Source organism: Arachis duranensis, chromosome 9 (assembly GCF_000817695.3).
Source record: "Arachis duranensis cultivar V14167 chromosome 9, aradu.V14167.gnm2.J7QH, whole genome shotgun sequence".
Taxonomy (NCBI): domain Eukaryota; kingdom Viridiplantae; phylum Streptophyta; class Magnoliopsida; order Fabales; family Fabaceae; genus Arachis; species Arachis duranensis.
The window spans coordinates 97,176,690-97,183,344 of record NC_029780.3 but is presented as its reverse complement, the minus strand read 5'-3'; positions in this window follow the sequence as shown (position 1 = coordinate 97,183,344).

The following is a 6,655-nucleotide window of genomic DNA, read 5'->3' as shown; positions in this document are numbered from 1 at the left end:
ACGTTTGTTAAGGTAGGCGTGTAGCATGTAAATGAAGTAATGACTAATGATCATCAATTTCTGTGTCTCGATTGAGGTGTATAAAAGTTGCTACACCTAACTAGTATTTCGTTTTAATCTGTAATGAACCAATCCGAGGTAGCCATTAAATATATGTTGACAATTTAATTAGGCAGCTAATTACACAAATTTTCTACTTTATAAGCGGTCTGAATTTGGAATTTTGAAAATCTAAAATTGTTGGCTGAGAGGAAAGTTCCTCCTCAGATGAGAAGCCGAAATCGAAACAAACTAAAGGTCCATGAATTGAAATCTGTGGAAATTTTTTGAACTCCAAGGGCCCTGTGTTTGTCTCTCTTGTAATGCGATGATAATGTCAAATATGGAATTATGGCTACACTTATCAATTATCTATGTATATATATTCACCCATCAATCATAAAATTATTCAAGATCACTGAGGGACAGGGTAGAGTCCCATCATCAGATTTCTTCAATAACTATTTAAATATATAATCCACATGATTATTTATTAATTCTACGCACTTAATATGTTTTCTGTGATGTGCACTTTTGTGTTTGAGTTTTAAAAGTATATATGTGAAGACGATTCTTTATTATTTTTTTTTTTTTGTATATACAGACTACAGTGTGCTTATATTGACAAATTTTGTATCAATTATCAATTATTTATCAAAGATGCATATTTAAAAAAATCACACAATGATTTGCATGTAACCTAAAGTTCAAGAGAATATAATAATTTTAGTTTAAGTTGAAAAAAAATATCAAACTTAAAAATATTAGGAGGTCAATTATTATGTTCAAGGACTAATATATTACACATATTAAAGGTGACGGGTTTAGTGCAAAATTTTGTCCCTATGTGCTCTATTATTAAAAAAAAATGATCCTTATAATAGCTTTTTCATTAAAAAAAAAAAAAAAAAGAATTATTAATTTCAGAAACTAGAAAAATATAAAAATGATATATAACCTGAATAAAGATCGCACTATTTTAAGAAGATACTCTAATATAATATATATGACATCACTGATTTCATATTTCTATAACTATAACTAATAATTCTAATTTGAATAGAATATGACGGGCTTTGCAAAGAGTCCTATTAGACTATTGTCAACTTGCCATTAAAAAAGATATATAATCAGGGAATTATTAATTAATAATTATTAAGATACAAGGAAAACTACTTCAATTTGAGCGAACTATAGCCGCATCATTTTTCTTTTGTAATAATTCGATTGATTGGAACGGTTTGGTTGCGTCTAAAGAACAATAACTAGAATCAAATTAATTGTCACGTGGTTCATGACCATGCCCAATAAATTTCAAGGTCAAGGCTTGATAATTGGTCAAGTCCCATAAAGATGAGTCCAAGAAAGTTTTATAATAAAGGCATTTGTTAGGAGGATGATCAGCATGATTTAATTTCTTTGGTATTTATTTATTGGGGAAAAAACCATGAATTCACTTTGATTGGATTATTGGATATACTTACCTTGTCATGGTTAAGTGAACTTGGCCACACAATCTAAAAGAGAATAACAATTAGCCTTGTTACTCTAATTAAAAACTATTAAACGACTAATCCAACATTTTCCCCCAAAAAAGATAGATAAGGCATTAGGTGAAAAACTCATGAGAAAATAAACAATATTATCAAACATGAATTTTTTAAAAGGCAAGCTAGCATTTACAATTGGCTTGTTTCATGAGTACCATGGCCTACCCGGGTCCTAAGTTCTAACCTAACTTTTGCATCAATGAGTGATGACAAAAGATGAAGTTCAAGTATTGGGTCAAAACAATTTTATTACTCTTCTAAGCTTTTGGATCAAAGGTGAAAGTTCAACTAATCAATCAATTTAGGAAAAGAAAAATGGTTCTTTAATCTCCATTTTTCTATAACCAATTTGAGTTGGTTTAGTGGTCAACCTATTTGTTTGTTAAAGTACTTATTCGTTTGTTAAAGTAAGTATTGTAAATTTCATTTTATGTATATAATAATTTATTTGACCAACAATAAATCTTTAAATAGAATTCAGATTCATTAACAAATTAGTCTTCAGTCTGATGGAATGAGAAAATATTGTAAAAAAAAAAAACTCCATTTCTCTTCGTTTATTTGTTGTCTCCCCCAAATATATATTTATCTCTTTAAAATATTTTAAGGGAAATTAGCTACATCATAATAATGTATTTGTTGAAAAGATCTCCTTACCTATAATTTGCTACTAAATTCAACTTAGATTGTGTTTATGGTTCATTTCCAGTGGAAAATATGCTTTCTTTACGAAAATAGTAATTAACACAAGAAAAATAAGAGTAAAAAAGATAAACTTTTTTGTTACGAGATTGCGTCTAATTAAAGGGGTTCTAATGTTCTATAGTAAATTTTAATGTTATTTATAAGATGAACCTTGATGGTGGACCTAAGTTTAAAATAGGCTTTTTATATAGAGAAAAGGTGCAATTGTGCAAAGTTGCTAAGCTTCGGCCATAGGGCAAATTGGACTTTTACAGTGTTCATGAGTCTTATCTGTGAATCGAGCTTGGACCCGTAAGTTTAAAGAAATAAAATACAATCTTGACAAAAAAAAATTAAAAAAATAAAAAAATAAAAAAGAAAACTATGGGTTGAGCTTGGATTTTGTGCATGCACCGTCACAAGCTATATACGACCCTATACCTTGGACCAAAAAGATATCAAATATACTTGGCTTCATTATATATGGGATTTAGATTGGCTCAAACAAGAAAGTTGAAAACCTATCACTACAAGAAATAAGGTAGTGTTTGTTTGCAGAGACTAAAATTGAGATTGGGGGACAAGAATTCAGTATTATGTTTGTTGAGGTAGAGACTGGTACTTAAATTTGTGTCTCTGTCTCAAAAATTTTAGTATTTCAGTACTTCCAAAAAGTAGAGACACTGGAGACTGAGATTTTTAAAGACAGAGACAGAAACTTTAATAATATTTTTGTACCCAAAATACCCCTATTGTAATTAACTAAATCCAAAATCTACCCTTTCTTAAAACCAAATTAGGGCTTCAGTGTGAGCAGCCCCTAATTCCATCTTCTCATTCAAGCTTCAAAGAGTGGTCGTTCCAGCCTCTGCGTCGCCAGTCAGCACAGCCCCATCGTAGCCGCCATCGTAACCACCGCAAGGTAAGTGAGTCGCAGTTGAAGTTCCTCTTCCTAGGCCGCAATTTCTATTGTCTTCATTTGCTCCTTCACAGGATAACGTCCGAGGAACCCAGTTGAGAGAGTCTCCCTGTTGCTGTCGAGTTCATCAGACTTTGTTGTTGTCATCACAGTTTGTGTAACCTAGGTTAGTTGGGGTCAAATTTTATTACTGGTTTGGGTCAATTTTTTATGTCGCGAGTTATGCCTTGTGGATTTCGTTTGTTGTTCAAATAGAAGCAGAGAAAGAATCTGGGTTTTTCTCTCTTCATTTCGATTTGGTTCTTTGTTCTTTAATTTCGTATGTGATGTACTTCTTATGAATTGGTTTTGGTCATGCTTGGTTATTTTGTTTTTCATTCTTATGCATCTTTTGATTCTGAATTCCGGACTGGTCTGTTTGTCTAATTTATATCTATTTGATGCGAGAATGTGTAAATTATTTTGTGAAATTTATGATTGTTGTGGCTATAACTAGCACATTCACTGTTATTTTTGAAATCGTATTGAAGAGGAATTTGTTAGGTTAGTTGTAGTTTAAAGAGTAGTGGCACTCCAACTTTTGAAATGCTTTGATTTGCTTGAAACTAACTTAAAATTGAAAAGTAAACTTCAGTAGAAACATGTTACTTCAGTAAACTTCTATTAGACACTCCAATTTTAATAATTTATATGTGAAAATTGTGTTAGCATCATAGTTAACTATAATAGTGGCATGTCGGTCCATATTATGTTCGTTTCACACTGCTACTGCTAGAATAGGATTCGTGTATTGACTGCTGATATTTAATCGGAAATTGATTCTCTTCATTTTTATTCTTAAGTAATGTTGTTGGGTGTAATTTTTATCATAGAATATATGTTTTTGTATGTTTTTTTCAATCCTATTTAAATGCAGTGTTTGTGTGTGTGCGTAATGTAATGTGTTGTATGGGTAAAGGTAAAATTTGGAGTGGTTGCAGTGAAAATAAAAATGCTTCTTGTGTTTGTGTCGTTAAATGTGAAAGAGAGGCTATTTGGTAAAAAGAAATATGATGTGAATGTGAAAGGGAAAGGAAAATTGAGTGAGTGGATGGGAGGGTGGTGATATTTTAATTTTAGGAGCTGGTGTATGCATGCAAGTGTTTCAGAGTCGGAGGTTTATATTTTGTGTGTGTTGTGTGATCTGATGTGAATTGTGATGTAATGATGTCTAATTTATTAGAACATCTTTTTTCAAGCTAAGAATGGTCAATGTTAAAAATCTTAACCTTTTAACAATAAAATTCTTCTTATCTTAATTTTCATGAAATTTCCAAAGTCCAAAGTCCATATTCCTTGTAAAGATATATTTGTTTTTTTATTTTTTAATTTAATAAAAATATATGGTATGTATAAGAATTTCTTTGGATGTGATACGCAGAATTATTTCACTTTTGCATTAGGTACCCATTTAGTAGTTAAAATTTGCTATAGTCTATGACTTGAATGAGTTTGTTGGTAATTTGTTGTTTCACTATTTATTTAGACACTTGTTCACAGGCAAACTTGTCCTTACTATCATTCAGTCTCCTCACTTTTTGAATGAGTCTACTTGCATGCTCGTTTTTTGAAGTTTAATTGAATTTGGAAAGGGTAAAAAAAGAAAAGAGAGAAATGGGTTCAGGTACAAAAGTAGGGAATAGCAGCTTTGATTACTCGTATTAGGTGTTATTGATTGGTGACTATGGTGTTGGCAAGAGCAGCCTTCTTCTCTTCTTGCTTTTTCACTAAGCAGTGGAACATGCTTTATAATGTATACAAGCATCAACCATTCATGTATTTCATGTCTTTTGAATATTTGCAGAGTTTATTAACTCAACTTTCTTTCAATATATGATCTTTCATGTATTATTCCATCTAAATTTATGGTCATGATTTTGCTAATGACAATTATTTTAGTTTTTGGTCATCAACTGTCCCATTCTTATAATTTGTGGTTCTCAATAATGCAGTTCTTCTTCTAGTCTTTGCTTTTGTTATTTTTTCTTAGCCACAACTATATCTACTTTATTTCACACTTACCACTATCAGCAACTTATGCATTTAACATTCATATCATGTGTCTCAATTATTACAGGATCACAATACCAAGAACAAGCCTTTTCAATTCTTTATGGAAAAAAAACTTATTTCTCATTAACTTTTTAAATATTAGTTTAAGATGAGAATTTTGTCATCTCTGTTATTCAAGAAGTTGTGGTAAAAATAAGATAAATAAGAAGTTGTGGTAAAATAAGACAAATAATGCCACTCATCGTCACACCATTCTGCCTTAGGAGTTTTTCTATTTCTTTTAATGTAACATAATGTGTATAGTATGATTCCTCTTATACGATATTTAATAACAAAAAGGAAATATAAAGTGAGAGCAATACTGAAGTAAAAAGGACTACAGTGACAGAGAAAAAGAGATATTGAACCTGTACTCGTTTTATAATTAACAATAAAAAATATTCAAACATCTTCTCAAACTAGTTATTACAATTTCAGATACACAACATTGGTATGAAGATTTTTCACTCGTTCGCTCGTCTTCAAATTAGAATTCACTTTCTACCCAAGTTGGCCATGCTATTCGAAACTTGCAAGAACGGAAAAGACCATTTCTGCCTATGTCCACCCTTCAATACCTCCCAGAACCACTAACGAAGAACAGAAAGCCCAAATAGTAAATTAATACAAAAATATAAAAGCTAAAATATTAAGAAGAAGCACAAAAAATACAACAAATCCAATAAAGAATTACAAGCCTAATTAACAAATAAAGCTAAAGTCCATGCTTTTATAATGTACACAATGTCAGTACTAGTAGCAACATTTCAAACCATGTTTACTAAACAATAAAACAACATGTGTATTTAATACAACCAATTATTTGACAGTAAATAGGTATCATGAACACTTTTGAGGATGAAGAGGAAGGAAATGTGATAAAGACTGAATGCTTGTCAATTAATTCAATGAAAAATAGTGTTTGTTACAATAATAACAGTACACAGACTTTGTGAATTGTAATAATGCTCTTTCTGTGGATAGAACAGTGTGTGCCTCCAAAACAAGAGAGAAACACACTAGGTGGTAACCATTAACATAAAAATATTAGTGTATAAGAATCTATAATTCTTGACAACAAAAATTCAATAAAGAATTGTGAAAATCAGATTGAGAAGTCAAGAAGGAGATAACAAACTTCACTAACTATTAATTCAGGTAAGATACAATTAACAAACAAACTAACTAATGTCTAATCTGTTGTATTTAAAATCAAATATTGGTGCCTCTAACCTTTTCAATAAATTTTCAGGCTCCTAATATGTTAGACACTAGTAAAAATACATTCCCAAATCAATATAGCACACCAGTGACTACTAATTTCGATAACAAAAAAGAGTGACAACAGGAACATAATTATGATAAACAGTTC